The sequence below is a fragment of the Cupressus sempervirens genome, chromosome 8 (genome assembly GCF_028749045.1).
Source record: "Cupressus sempervirens isolate cs-2001-9-10 chromosome 8, ASM2874904v1, whole genome shotgun sequence".
NCBI classification, from domain to species: Eukaryota; Viridiplantae; Streptophyta; class Pinopsida; order Cupressales; family Cupressaceae; genus Cupressus; species Cupressus sempervirens.
This window is the reverse complement of record NC_143125.1, coordinates 511,592,940-511,609,273: the sequence shown is the minus strand read 5'-3', so window position 1 is coordinate 511,609,273 and position 16,334 is coordinate 511,592,940. Positions and strand designations below refer to the sequence as shown.

Below are 16,334 nucleotides of genomic sequence, written 5' to 3'. Positions count from 1 at the left end.
AGTGAGTGAAGAGCTTTAAGCTAACCTTTAGTCTTTTCCGCATTTACACAACTCTTTATAGAACTTGTAGTGTGTGGTAATCATTCCTTTTCCCTAATTGCAATGTTGTCACGGTAATTGATAAAAATAAGCCCTGAGATCAATTTATAAACCTACAGTCTCAAAACGCTCAAATGTATGCAAGCATATATAAGAAAAACAAAAATTTAAGCTAAGGGCCCGTTTGGTGAGTGGAATAGGAATACGTAGTCTGGAATACATATTCCAAAAATTTTGAATTCCTTGTTTGGATGCACCAAAACGGGATTGGAATACGAAGCAAAATAGGAATACTTATTCCAGTGTTGGCCCAAAAATGGGGTTTTGCAATTCCACCCAAATAGGTGTTATTGGAATACGTATTCCTATTCCATTTTTATTTATTTTAGAAAACATAAATTTTCGGATCCGCGAATTCCCATCAAATATTCGCTGAACCAAATGAAGAACAAGGATACGTTCTATTCTAGAATACGTATTCCAAAATACTTATTCCTATTCCGCTCACCAAACGGACCCTATAAATGTTCTTTGTTTTGTTTCCATTCCTAACACATGAAATCGTAGATCATGGAGACGTCTGAGTGAAGCAAGCAAAGATAGGTTAGTGGACTCCGATGATCAAGACAGCTACGCTCTGCAGTGCTCAAAGTATCCGCGTCGGCTTCTTTCCAATAGGTACAAGTCAGGCGCAGAATAATTCTACATGTTCAGTGATCTATTAATTTATTACGCCAACTTGTTCTTTGCGAAAAAGGGCTAGTTGAAAAGGAAAGGTTTACAGATACCGAAGGTTCGCTGTGCCGATATCTACTCCACATGATCAGAAACATGAACTTTCCGATGCAAAACAATTTGCCGGCGTTCGAATATTCGTCAAAATTGCACTACAAACGAATATTCCGAACCAAAGTTCCGGCCCGCTAAGCTTATAGGCTAATTATGGTTGGAATTTCAATTTGTTGTACCTAAATGTCAAACGAAGAAGTGGACATTGACCCTGAATTATTTTAAAACCGTAGAAGTCCCTTCCAGGGAGTTGGCGATGTACTTTTCCTTTTCGTAAAAACGTCAAATAAAATACAGAACAATCGACTTGTATTCAATTTAGTGTTATTAACAGCTACCTGGCGATCACAGACAAGTGCCTTTTGTCGACCCCCTTACTACTTTCACAGCTCATACTTTTCTACACCTACTGCCAATCTTTACAGAACTATTTCATGGCTACATGAAGGTATTGTAGACTATTTACCTATCCTCTTTGCATTTATTATGTGTTACCTTACTCATTTATGCTGGGTGTCAACATATAATCTGTAAAATGCGCAGATAAACACAATTATTAGGTATACGATTTGGAGGAAGAGCATCGTTGCCCAATAGCCTCCATTGTCGTTATTGTAAGAGGTGATCAAAATTAGCTCTGTTTGTTTTTCTTTATTTTCAGTTGTCAGTATTTTTAGGTTTTAGTACTGAAGTCTTAGAAATGGGTGGGCATAAAGGGAAAGGTTATCGTTTAGACGCTGAAACAGAGTTGCTGTTTAATTATAATTAGTCAACAAAATGCAGCCTGGTTAAATTGATTGGATAAAGATAGGCCTCTCAAGTTCACATTTTCAAACTTCTTCTCTACGAATGTCTTGCTAAATAGTCGTCTGTCAGATTACTTATGCGAATGATACGGTTCAACATTCTGTTTTCAAGATGGAACTTTGGCTAGAGTGGGGGACCTTTACATGTCCTGTACAAGATATGCCGTATACGTACGTTTATAATTACTTAAACCCACTTACGTATGCTCAAGCCTACTCCATGTCCTCTATTGCCCTAACAATTTGTGAATTGAACGATGGTGAATTGTTTCACTAGCCCATGTTTTGTTCTCATTATCTTCTGCTTCCGTCAAGCCAATTAGTGCATAGACCGAAAAATAAGAAAAACGTAAAATTGGAAAAAAGAGGAGCTATATGCTTTCTCCCAATCAGAGTTGAGATTGAATACCACTTATATCCATTCAAGTCTATTGCTTCAGTGCATTTATAATAATGTGCTAATGAGAAATAAAGCAAGTTATAGTTCTAGACACACGTACATACCTACATATATATAAATTATAATTAATAATTTATTTCTATAAATCAAATATACATCCAAGGATTTCTTATATTGTGTGTGGAATGAATCACGTTACAGGTTTAGGGACACGTGCTTATAAAGAGTTATTTATTAAGGGAAGGATTACATGAATGGGAAATGTACATGATGTGCTTATATATTTGGGTCAAAAATGGTGTTGTACTGTTGCAGATGTACAGGACGTTGCAGTCAACATCAAATGTACCACCTTCTTTCTGTTCTGCGCACGTGGAGTTTATACAATCCAAATTTTAAATGAGAGGAGTTGGAACACCTAGGAATGAAATATTTTGGGTAACAAAATTCTCTGTTGATGTCAACATGATCCTCATGTGAAGATTCATGCTACACAATTGATAATTTGGATGGAAAAGATTTTTATATTGTGAATATAAATGTTGTATTCGTGCAAGGATTTGATTCAAAGCATAAAACTCAAGCCAATAGATGAGAAGTCATTGGTGTCCCGGTCAGTTTTCAGACGATGGTAAACAGATTCTGCACTTAGGAAATCTAGTCCTAACTGCAAAGAGCTTAGCATGGAAAAGTAAACTCAAAACAGCATATCTGAGTACTCTAATCCACACACATATTGCTGACAATATTAACAGAAAATAAGCACAGATCTGAAATCTCAATACTGCATGCCTGTGTAGGGCTAGAAAAAGAGTGAGAATGCATAAATGCAAGAGCCACAAATCTCATACAAGAATATGCAGACTATTCTATCCTTAACATAAAAGCCATTTGAAATTAAAAGAGATTAAAACAAGAAACCCCCATTCAAATGTAGCTCCTATGCTCTCCTTTCTTCTCCATGACGGTGGTCATGTTGATGTAGCTCTTTGCCTTGACAAAATGGACCTTCAATATGATAGCAAGAAGATAATGATATGATAATGACAAAATGACAGGATAGCGAGAATACTAGGAGAATGTTTTTAGCAAAACAAGTGCAAAGAGGCTCAATTTATAGGATTTGAGAGCCAAAATGCAAAATTGGAAGAAAAATTGTGCAAATTGAAATTTGTCATTGTTAAATTGCACAAATTAGAAAATTGCCATGATTAAAAGATTAAAATTAGAAAATGTGTCATTAAATGGCACATTATGACAAATTGTAAGAGATGTGCATAGAACCATGTAAGCACATTTGTTAGAAGAAGTGGAAAATGAAAGGGGAGGTGTAAGAAAAGGAATGGAAAGTGTAAGAGTTGGAAAAAGGAAGGTGCAAGAGCGGAAGCTAGAAAATACGAAGTGGAAGCACAATTAGTGGAAAAATGTAAGAGTTAGAATTTTTGAATTTTAAAAACTCATAATTCCCTCTAAAATGGTAAATAGAAATTAGGGAATTAGAAAATAAGAAATGGGAAATTAGAAAAATGAAATTAGAAATTAGGAATTAGGAAATATGAAATGGGAAATAGAAATCAGAAATTAGAGAAATAAGAAAATGAGGAATTAGGAAATAGGACATTCTCATACTTCAAGAAAAATGGAACAATTAATTAATAAATATTAATTAATTGTGAGAGTTAGTAAAGAAGAACAATTAGTAAGAGGGGATAAAATTAAATGATCAAGACATAGGAGTAGACTATGGGTTATATACTTCTATAGGGAAAATTGACAAATTGATTGGCCAAAATGATGAAATAAATGCAAGATATCCCTATTGAAGGATAAATGCAGATCATATAGGATGATATTGGATTGGACCAACCCAGTGATCACATTGATGAAATAAATGATGTTAGATGAATGATAGAAATTGATGACTTGTCAAGGACACATGACAAGGATTGACGACATATGACATTAAACGAACACTATAAATGCCATAGGTTGATTGAAATCGATTGATAAGATTCATCATAATAACATCAATGAACAAAGTCAGTGCTACTAAATTGATTGAATAAGGACATGATCAGACTCTGAAGGACTCAACAATGTCGATGATCACATTGATGATAAACGATGACAAGGCACTAAGGGACATGACAATGCCGAGGATCAAATTGATAAAACGATGACATGCCAAGGACTTATGACATGAATCGATGAATATTTATAAGGCATCGAAGGATGTTACAATGCTTGAAGGATTGATGATGACGATTGATTAGAGTTGATTTCAAGTGATTTTGATGACATTGGAATGCGTTTGAATCAGTTTTAAAAGGTTAAGATTACATATGAATCGATCCAGAGATGATCTGTATTTGATTGAAAAGGTTTACAATTTACAAATGATGAAAAACATGCCGAAAGATATTCAGAGAACATTGTGAAACAAGTCTGAATGATGATCAAGTTGGCCAAAAGATCAAAATTAGTGAATTGAGAAAATGGGACAAATTAGGATGTAAAGGTGATGAAAGAGTAGGCGCTAACCATTTTTGAGCGTCTATAGCCTGTTCTATTGAAACTGAAAAAATACACTGCCCTATAGTGAAATTTCATTAAAAGACTCTATTCATTGTGATTGAAATTAGAACACACACCCTTTAAATAGAAGTGCACCATGAATCCAACTAAGAGAAACTAGATGGTGAGTCTATTAAAGCTCCAAGTTCAACTTATTAACTTAGTGGAGTGTCATGCAGATTGACTGAGCAATCAACTACTTTGACTAAGCAATCAACCTAGTCGAATGTCCAGCTATTCCTAGTCAATTTAGTTGAGTCTGAATTTTGTCAAGAAAAATCAAGTTTGGAATAGTTAACTGGGTGTTAATCACAAATAAAAACTCTTACATAGATGGGCCCTGTTCTCATGTCTAACTTCATCCTCCATGCTGATCTGTCTTTTGTGCACAGGTCTGGATCTGCTGGTGTCATAACTATGAAAACACTAGTGGAACAGCAAGGTAAAAAATGCTTAAGAACTAGAGCTATGGTAGGAACTGGAGCAAGAAGACACACTGTCTCCATTGAAGCTGTGAAAAGACCATCTTTGCAGTTATGAGGAAATTGAGTTAAATGAAGACTTTCTATTGACAGATGGAGGGTATAAACAATACAATTCATCATCAATTTGTCATATTCTAACTGAACCAATGAAGAAGGTGGATCTTGAATACGTAGACTTCCTCACAAGTGGAATCTGTTGTATGGTGTTTGTAGTACTTAAAAGCAATAACTAAACCAGGGTCATGTGGTTAATGATCTGAATGCATGACACCTTGTGGTTGGGGTGCCTAGGATCATGTAAAGACTGTAGTGGTGGAGAATCGACAATTATATTGACAACTATAGGAATTGAATGCAAATAAATCAGTTGTATATTTGGATCCAAGTTGATAGTTGGAAATTCTTGTGGACATGTGATATGGGCGTGCATGTGATTGATTTTGCAGAAGCATAACGTTCAATACTTGAACCATAAATTGCATTAGCTTGGTTTAGTCCTAAGTTTGTCTAGCCAAAATCTGTTGAAGAGCATGTGTTTGTCCAAAAACAATCTGTTCAAGACTGTAGTACTCAGCAATTCTTACAAGGATTTTTTTGAGGATTCACTTCTAGACTTTTGCAGCTATAGCCTGTTTTCAATCAGATATGGGATTGAGAAAGAGAAGGAACCACAGTTTTGTAGCCAAAGATTTGGAAATAAAACCTGTAGGCAAGTATATATGAAAGTTTCCTTCACAATGGCAAGGCAGTTGTCTCAAAGTCATAGATTCCTCAATACTTCTTGGAATGTATCATGAAAATAATTTTTGGAAAGCTTTCAGAGAGTGGTTTTGATGTGCAAAAATCATTATTGTAGGACACTTATAGTAGGAGAAATCTGCACTACAAGATAATGAATTTTTAATTGAAAAAATCTGTAAAATGATTTGAAGATCAACATAGATTTGAAAAGCTATTGCTTTGTAAAATATTCAGTTTCTATTCAATAAGAAACATCAACTTTGAAAGACTCCAAAGAGACTAAATCTAGCAGGATAAGAGGTAAAAACTGTAAAAGCACAGTACATCTGGTCACTAGTATGTTGTTTGAGATAAACTTAATGGAGTTAGGTGCAGTAAGGGCTAAAGATAAAAACCATAGTTGGAAAACTCGCCAAATGCAAAAACTCGCCAAGCCCCCCAAAAGTTTAATTGGGAAAAACTCGGCGATTTAAAAAAAAAACTCAGGAACCTAAAAAACTGCTGCAATTTAATTAAAAATACATTTATTTTGCAAAATTTAATGAGAAGATGCATCTAATAAGTTAATTAAAGACAATACAAAAGAAAGAAACAAAGTTTAGATATATATAAATGCATAATGTGTACAAAATTGCATTCTCATGCAGAATGCTCATGGTAGGAAGCAAAATAGTAAATTACTAAATAGTTTCAATCTGTCAAACTAGAAGTAAATACTAAAAGTCTAAATACATCAATACAATGTGACAATGCCAATCACATCTTCCTCTTTCCACCTGCACTAGCAGGAAAGCGAGGGGGTCTAGTCCTAGAAGAAGTGCCCCGCACTGGGATAGGGCGTGAGCTGCGTGACTGTGAACTCTGTGGCTGTGCCCCCTCGCTCGACGTCCCTACTGACTGGCTCGGCGTCCTAGAAGAGGATGCATCTCCTCCTAATGGTAATGTCTGATCCTCGCCTGAATCATCATCATCCTTGTCCTCATCCTCAATGTCATCCATAGTGAACTGAAAATCAGTGTCAACCTCCCCCTCCATGGCCTGCCTCTCCAAATCAGCGATCTCATCTGGTGTAAAAAATGGACTTGGCTCCTGTGCTGTCCAATCAAAATAAGGATCTATCTCATCTAGATCAAGCGGACCAAGTAGTTCTAAGAGCTGTGATTTTTTTATGCGCAACTTAAGATTATAGTGCACATAAACAAGGTCATTAAGCCGTTTTTGAGTCATTCTGTTTCTTTTCTTTGTATGGATGGACTCAAATAAGCTCCAATTGCGCTCACAATGGGATGAGCTACAAGGTTGGGATAGGACTCTGAGAGCAAATTTCTTTAAATTGGGGGTATTGCCACCCCAACTTGCCCACCAACCATCTGCAAAACAAAATTTAAAAAGTTATAAAGCAATAAAAAACAAAATCAGAAGCACAACTTATCAATTAGCAAAAGTTTTAAAGTTTGACGCTTTACCTGGTGCTTGAGTAGATCTTGCTCTCTTTGCTAGCATAGAAGAGAACAAAGGACCCCTTGATTCCACATAGATTTGTTGTTCGGTCACAATAAGGTCTCTCTCCTCTTCACTTGATATCATTCTCTCAATGCATTTAGAGAGACCTTCCATGACCTCTCCATTAGGATCTGAGTAGGAATCATCAGCCCTAAAACAAATAGAAAATGATATCAAGTCTTACTACACAACCTTAAAAAGTAAAGTAAAATAAAGACTTATTAAAATCCCAACTTCAAGGACAATCAATTATCATAGTACCTGAATTTGGGATTGAGGAAGTAGCCTGCTGCATGAATAGGTTGGTGGAGCATATTGTTCCACCTCCTATCAATTATTTTCCAAATGGGGTCAAATCTGAGACTGTCCCTGTGATAGTAACTTCTAACAGCCTCTTTCGCCCTATCCATGGCCTCATAAAGACCTCCCATTGGGGATTGCTTCCCATCACATGTGCGCAAGACTAGAACCAGGGGCAGAGACATCTACATTTGAAATTTGAAAAATACAAATTAGTTAATAACATAGTAAGTTATGAATTGAAAATGAAACTTGAATAAACTAAAAATATAATGAAGTTACCTCCACAATCTCCTTAGCCTTTGCAAAAAAGCTATCATCAAAGACTATTCGTGCCACAGCTTCTCCTTCGGGCTTCTTTGAGTAAGGTGAAGCAACCCAATCAGCACACACAAACATTTGCTTCAAAGCCAATATGTGGTCAAGAATACTTTGCAACGTCAAGAAGACCGTTGCAAACCTTGTCATAGCAGGTCTCATCAAATCTTTGCCTTTAGTGGCTTTTCTCATCAAACTGAGAACCCATGGGTGATTATAGATATATTTCGTGACTCGCCTAGCATCTTCCACAACTGGACTCACCCAATCAAGTTTTCCTATGTCCTCCAAAAGAAAGTCAAGGACATGTGCTGCACAAGGTGACCAAAAAAGTGTGGGATGCCTCTCTTGGAGGATTCTACCTAAAAGATTAGCAAAAAATCAATAATCAGTAACAAACTTTCCATATTTAGTATTTACAAATTACATCAAATCTAAATTGAATAATACCATAGCATTACATTCATGATTCATATTGATTCAAATATAAAAAATTAAATCTACCTGCTGCCACATATGCTGCTGCATTATCTGTGATTATTTGCACCACATTCTCTATTCCCACCTCCATGACAACATTCTCCAACATTAAAGCCAATGTGGCTGCATTTTTCACTTTGTTGGAGGCATCGACAGATTTCCAAAACACCACATCATCTTTGCAAGCAATCAAGAAGTTAATAATGGTTCTACTTCTTCCATCTGTCCACCCATCAGATAAAATGGTGCAGCCATACTTCTTCCACTCTTTCTTTTGGTCTTCTATCAACAATCTTACCCTACCAACCGCTTTGTCAAGCAACCTACAAAATTTAAGTGTAATATTAAATAAAGTGTAAGTGTTAGTAAAAAATTAGGAAATAAGTTATAACAATTAAGATTTAAAATATAACAATGAACTAAAGTGAATCTCAATTATTTACAATTACTAAATAGTAAAATACTAACCTTCCACTCATATCCTTGCGATTAGGCGGCTTGTACCCTTTGCCTGATATTGTCATTGCATTCACCATATTGACCCAATAGGGACTATCAGCGGCATTCATTGAGATATTGTTGAAAAACCAAAAATCAGCTGCTGCAATATCAGTTTGCTCATGCACCTCCTTAAACCATGCAGTGCCCTCTAATGATGGTTGTGCTCCAGGTGTGTTCCTGGGCACAAAATAACCACCTATCCCTGATGGGGATCTGGATGGTGATGATGAAGAAGTAGGAGATGTAGAAGAAGTGGAACCGGTAAAAGAGAAATTTTGTTTGCGGATCCGTGGGCCACGAAGAGATCCTGGTATGTTCTCAAGTGCTTCTTCTTCCTCTTGCATATCAAAAGGAGCTCCTTCAGATTCAGCTATGGCTGCCCTCATAGCTATTTTTGCCCTCTCCCTATTCAATTTTTTCTCTTCAGCAGCTGCAAGTAGGGCATGGATGAATCTTTTTTCTTCATCAGTTACCTTGAGACAAGGATTTGAGTCATGTTTCTTTATGCCTGCAAGGTAGTATTTGAGGCGGTTTATGCCTCCAGAAATAATTCTCTCACAGGGAATGCATATCACCTTCCCAATATCATTTGGATTTGGAGCTTCATAGGCATACCGCCATGCCTTATCTCTTGCATTTTTAGGCCGAGTGCCTATATATCCAGATGGGCATGGTGTTTGTGGCCACTCTTCTTGTGGGTTTGTCATTTTTTTAATGGTTGACCGCTGCCCTACACATAAATATATAGAGAAATGAATAAACAAAGTTAGAACTTAGAAGCTAGGGTTTTAAATGATTCAAACTTCAAACTTGAACCATATCCTTAGCAAACAACAAACTTCAACCATATCCTTAGAAGCTAGGGTTTCAAATGATTCAAAATGATTTTAAATGATTTGAAAACATTTACAAAAAACAACAAAAACAAAAGAACATTTGTTATAAAACTATAAAAAGTTTTCAAACTATGATAAGATGAACATACCTGGAAAAAAATTTGTCTTCTAAAATCGGTTAGAATCCTCTACAATCCACTCAAATCCGCCTTGAATCACTTGCAATTAGCCAAGAATGCCTCTAAACCTTCTTCTCTTCACTCCTCAAGGTTCTAAACAATGCAAATACAAGAAAGAATGAGAAAAAACACACTCACTGCCGCTTAAATCCGTCACAGGCCGCGTTCACCAGTAAATCGCGAGTTTTTAGGAAAAACTCGCCGAGTACTCGGCGAGTTTTCCATCTATGATAAAAACCATTGAGAGGGTTAGATTGAAAAGTCACAATTGAAAATATCTAGATCTAGTGGAGGATAAGACGTTTAAATCCCTAAAAAGATCAGATGTATTCGGTTGATCACAAGATGCTTGTATCAAGGTGGACATTCTTAGGTGACCAGATCTATAGGCTGTAATCACAAGGTTCGCACCTGTTGATGTGAGTTTTGTTCCACTACAACATGTAGAATCAAATACTTAATGTTTTGAGGAGAAACACCAAACACTCAATCCTCTCTTGATATAAGGTCATCTCTCATGCTAAGCATGCAAAGTAAGATCATGAAATGACTTAAAGGCTCCTTCTTTATCATGGACTTCACTCGTTTTTATGATGTGATATGCTATTTATTACAAAGGGACTTACTTTATTCATTCAATGGATATCAACTCTTGCACTCCTAAAGATTTGGCTCTACAATGTGCGATGAAAAAATATGATTTAATTTTTCCTCTTCAACTCCAACTTAAACTTCTAACCTTTATTTCTACTTCTACTTCTACTATGAACGCAAGGAATCATGGATGACTTGGACTCTACTAGATGTAATCTTACCAGCAGCTCCACCCACCTAGTGTAAGCTTCTAAGGCAAATGGTTTTCAAATCAATATCTCCTCTCCAATTTCATCAAATGGATGCAAACTAAAGATTGGATATCAATTGAAGTTATGTGCATTCAACCATCGACTTAGCACACAAGACACCCTTATCATCGGCAAGAGGATAGTGGCTTGGATTTGTTTGAATCAAACAAGTAAACATCCACAACAACTTCCATTTAACTAACTGATTCAACATGAAGATAAATTTACTCCAAGTGAAAGATTGAGGAAACCGTGCAACACTACAAAGCAATATTAAGTAATCCACCATGAAGAATGAGCAATGAATTGTCAAATACTTTGATAAGCATTATAGCAACAATTTGATCAAGTCTCTCTCCCTTAGCTAGCTTACTCTACCCTAGCTCTCTAATATCACCTCCTAACTCTAAGCTAATCTAATCTCCTAAATTCATTCTAATCAATTACAAATCAGAAGGCCTTGGCCTTTTATAGTAGTTCCATTACAACGAAGGGCCAAGATCGATTCAAGATCAAGCGCTAAGATTTCTTCCCATAAACCCTAATTAGGGTTGCCAAATTTGCAACCAATTACATGAAGGCACCAATTCATGGGCCAATAAGAAAATCACAATGATTATGATAGCCAATGAGAAAATGGGACACTTGGCATGTCATGATTGATTGTGCTTGAAACTGAAATTTTCTAATTGGAGGAGGCAAACAATTGCCACCTCATCATTCTTTGGGATTTCTTCATAGAATCGTCTTGAACCACTTGCATCTTCGTGAACCAATGAAATTGATCTCTCTTGATTTTCCTTGAATATGTCCTCATGTGGCTAGATCTTCTGTGCCTTCTTTAATTTCCTCTTGATTTCAATCTGAATTTGCAGGTTGATAGCTTGAACATGTGAATCTATGTTAGGATAAACCACAGACAAAAAAAAAAAAAAAACTACATGCAAATATAACCAATAACAGAAAATAATAGATCACACAGAAATGAACACAAGGCACCAAGATTTAACGTGGTTCACCCAATCCCTGGGCTACGTCCACCAAACAACAAGTTTGATCTTATTACAATCCAGTGATTACAACCTGATTACAATCCGTAATCCCTTACAGCTCAATACTGCCGCAAGAACCAATTTTGCATCACAACATAATGAAAAATACCCAACCCTAAGCTTTTTTTATACAAGTATTAAACCGCTTTAGGGTTATACATATGTCGGCCATAATATGTCGGCTACCATGTTGGCCACTATTTATGAAGTATGTACAATACTTTTCTGATCAATCACCACAATCTAACAATCTCCCACTTGGGGACTGATTAGGCTCCACACTAAACAACAATCTCCCACTTGGAGACTGATCCTGTAGCAATACCACTACCACATGGGGCTACCACTAGATCAAACCACCCTGGACTCTACTGTTCTTTTATTCATGTTTAGTCTAAAAGACCAACCGAAGCTGAAGAGGAGTTCAGCTTCTCCCTTGTTACAACCTTTGTCAACATATCTGCTGGATTGTCATTGGTATGTATCTTCTCCAACTTTAACTGTCCATCCTCCAAAACTGACTGAATGAAATGGTACCGCAACTGTATGTGTTTGGTCTTAGAATGCAGAGCTGAATTCTTAGCAAGATGAATGGCACTCTGACTATCTGTGAACAAATAATTATCCTTCTGAGGATGTCCCAATTCTTCCAAGAAGAACTGAAGCCATATCATCTCCTTGGCTGCCTCTGTTGCAGCAACATACTCTGCCTCTGTAGTGGATAGAGCATTAATCTTCTGTAACCTAGAAACCCAACTCACGGCTACCCCACCAACAGTAAAGACATAACCTGTAGTACTCCGCCTGGTATCAATATCCCCAGCCAAATCTAAGTCAACATAGCCTTGTAAATCAGTAGTAGAGCCCCCAAAGTGTAAACACTTATTGGATGTTCCTCTCAAATATCTGAGAATCCACTTGACAACATTCCAATGCTCAAATCCTGGATGACTCATATACCTGCTAACGACTCCCACTGCATGTGCAATATCTGGCCTAGTGCATACCATAGCATACATCAAGCTTCCTACAGCTGAAGCATAGGGTACCTTGGACATCTTATCCTCCTCTTCCTGTGTCTTGGGACACATTTCCTTAGTCAATTTAAAATGATTGGGTAAAGGTGTGCTGACAACTTTAGCATTCTCCATAGAGAAACGTTGCAACACCTTCTCAACATAATCAGCTTGAGATAGCGTCAATGTTCTGTTCTTCCTATCTCTGCAAATCTTCATACCAAGGATTTGTTTTGCTGCCCCCAAATCCTTCATAGCAAATGCATGTGCTAACTGGCGTTTTAGCCCTTTAATATGATCCATGTTAGACCCAGCTACAAGCATATCATCAACATATAAACATAAAATAATGTAGCTATCATCATCCAACCTCTTAAAATAAACACAGTAATCTGAATGACACCTGTTATATCCATGCTCATGTATAAAACTGTTAAATTTCAGATACCATTGCCGAGGTGCTTGCTTCAAGCCATATAAACTTTTCTTCAATTTGCACACTAAGTTCTCCTTACCTTTGACCTCAAAACCCTGTGGCTGAGCCATATATATTTCTTCATCCAAATCACCATGAAGAAAGACTGTTTTAACATCCATCTGCTCTAAATGCAAATCTTCAGTAGCCACAAGACTTAAAACAGTACGAATAGAAGTCATTTTAACAACAGGAGAAAATATCTCATCAAAATCAATTCCCTTTTTCTTTGCAAATCCTTTTACAACTAACCTGGCCTTAAATCTTTTCTTACCTCCTTCCTCTTCTTTCAACCTGTAAACCCACTTATTCTGTAAAGCCTTTTTACCTACAGACAACTTGCACAAATCCCATGTCTTATTTTCCAGCAAAGAGTCCATTTCATCGTTCATTGCAGACTCCCACTGAATCTTAGTATCCACCTGCACAGCTTCATCATAACTTTCAGGTTCACCAGCATCAGTAAGTAAAATAGAATACAAAGAGGGAGAAAACCTTTGTGGAGGTCTAATTTGCCTCGTTGACCCTCTAACATTTACTGGTGTGTGTGATATTTGTTGTTGTAGTTCTTGCACATCATGAGGAATGGCTGGAACATTAGCTTTTGGAGTATCATCCAGCACTACATAATCATCTTCTTTCTTCTCATGTTGCTGCAACAGATCTTTGTACAACACTTTCTCATTGAATATGACATCCCGACTTCTAACAATTTTAAGATTTTCAAAATCCCAAAGCCTATAACCAAATTCATTAATGCCATATCCAAAAAAGACACATTTCTTTGATTTAGCTTCTAGCTTGGTTCTATTTTCAGAGTCTATATGAGCAAAAGCTTCACAACCGAAGGTCTTGAGAAAAGAATAACTCGCCTTCTTATCAGTCCATGCTTCCTCTAGAATACCACAGCCCAAAGGAGTAAAGGGACCTCTATTAATCAAATATACTGCAGTATTGACAGCCTCTGCCCACATGTGTAAGGGCAACCCAGCATGCAACCTCATGGTCCTTGCGCGCTCCATTATAGTCCTGTTCATGCGTTCAGCCACTCCATTTTCCTGTGGAGTCCTTGGAACAGTTTTCTGTCTACGAATACCATTAGTGGAGCAATAATCTTCAAATTCATGACTGCAATACTCACCACCATTATCAGATCTGAGACATTTTAATTTCTTACCAGTCTCATTTTCAACCAAGCATTTCCATTTCTTAAAAGTTTGAAATACATTAGATTTCTGTCTAAGGAAATAAACCCATACTTTTCTAGTTGCGTCATCAATAAATGTAACATAATAATGAGAGCCACCAAGGGAAGATACCTGAGCTGGTCCCCATACATCTGTATGCACAAGCTCTAATTTCTCCTTTTTGTTTTCCTTCCCAGTCTTTACAAAACTCACTCTCTTTTGTTTTCCATACACACAACTTTCACAGAAATCCATATTCACACATTTCAGACCTGGTAAAACTTTCTTTGAATGAAGTACTTTCATACTTTTCTCACTCATGTGCCCAAGTCTATTGTGCCACAGCGTTGTATTAGAATCTATAGCAGCTATTTGTTCTCCCTGCTCAACTGCAACAATTGTTCCTGAACATTCATTTTTCTCTGAAACAATCAAAGTAGAAGGAACAATATGACCTGTACAAAGATATAAGGTGCCTACTTTCACACTTTTTGCTACTACAAGGGAACCTTTTGAAACCTTCCAATTTTTATCATTAAAAGTAACTACACAACCCTCATCACCGAGTTGCCCTGCTGAAATTAAATTCCTACTCAGCTTTGGAACATGTCTTACCTCATGTAGTAGCCAATGATTCCCATTCTGCAACTTAATCTTAATTTTTCCCTTTCCAACAATTTGACAGGATTCATTATTCCTCAAATAAATAAGCCCAAAATCCCCTTGGACATAATCAATGAAATAACCTCTATGAGGTGTAGCATGAAATGAAGCGCCAGAATCTAAAACCCATGAATCATCAACACTCTCTAAAGACAGAAGCAAAGCATCCTCTTCGGATTTGTTACTTACCACATTTGCCTCCTTGTCTCCATCTGATTTATCTCCTTCATTTTTCTTTCGATTCCAGCAATCTTTCTTTTTGTGCCCTGTTTTCCCACAGTACCAGCAATCATTTGGTCCTCTCGATTGAGACCTCCTCCCCTTTGACTTTCCTCTTGATTTCCCACGATTTCTAGAGTTACTTCCTCTTTCAGTCGTTCTTCCCCTGCTTTGTGCATTCAAAGCACTTCCTGATGTAGATCCACCTGAGGATTTCCTACGAGTTTCCTCACTCAAAACAACAACGATCACATCATCATATTTTAGGGTACTAGATTCAGGAACAGAATTACTCACCGCCATTACCAAGCCATTCTAGCTTTCAGGCAAAGAACACAAAATTAAGAGAGCCCTAATTTCTTCATCAAAATTGATACCCACAGAAGATAACTGACTAGTAATAGTATTAAACTCATTTAAATGATCTGCAACAGATCCACCTTCTGCCATTTTCATATTAAATAAACGCTTCATGAGAAATACCTTGTTTGAAGCGGAGGGCTTTTCATACAGTGTCGCTAGGGTTTTCATCAAATCTTCTGTCGTCTTTGCTTTTGTAATATTAAATGCCATCGATGGTGCCAAGCATAACCGAATGCTTCCGAGTGCCTTTCTGTCCAAAAGATCCCATTCAGCCTCTGACATAGTTCCTTGATTCTTGGCTTTGCCTTCCAACGGCTTCCATAAATCCTTCTGATATAGATAGTCTTCCATTTGCATCTTCCATAATTGGAAGTTCTGTCCATTAAACCTGTCAACCCTCAGCTTACCCTCATTTGCCATTGCTCCCACTCAACCGTGAGACTCCCACTTAACTGTGAGACTTTCTTGCAGAGGATAACTGAAAAACAACCTCGCTCTGATACCACTTGTTAGGATAAACCACAGACAGAAATAAAAAAAAAACTACATGCAAATATAACCAA

The 16,334-nt window shown here is 37.0% G+C and overlaps 1 protein-coding gene across 4 annotated transcripts in view; it reads left to right on the top strand.

Moving 5' to 3' along the window:
- Positions 1-512: 512 nt before the first annotated feature.
- The window catches only part of LOC149543445 (uncharacterized), an 86,358-nt gene continuing 70,536 nt past the window's right edge, over positions 513-16,334 (top strand). Inside the window, exons 1-2 of one of the 4 annotated variants that reach the window (XM_089798237.1) lie at positions 513-1,276; positions 1,372-1,449. The gene's annotated coding sequence lies outside the window, so the exon portion shown is untranslated. The remainder of the gene's footprint in view (positions 1,277-1,371; positions 1,450-16,334) is intronic. The other 3 variants (XM_089798239.1, XM_089798240.1, XM_089798238.1) reach the window with 3 other exon arrangements.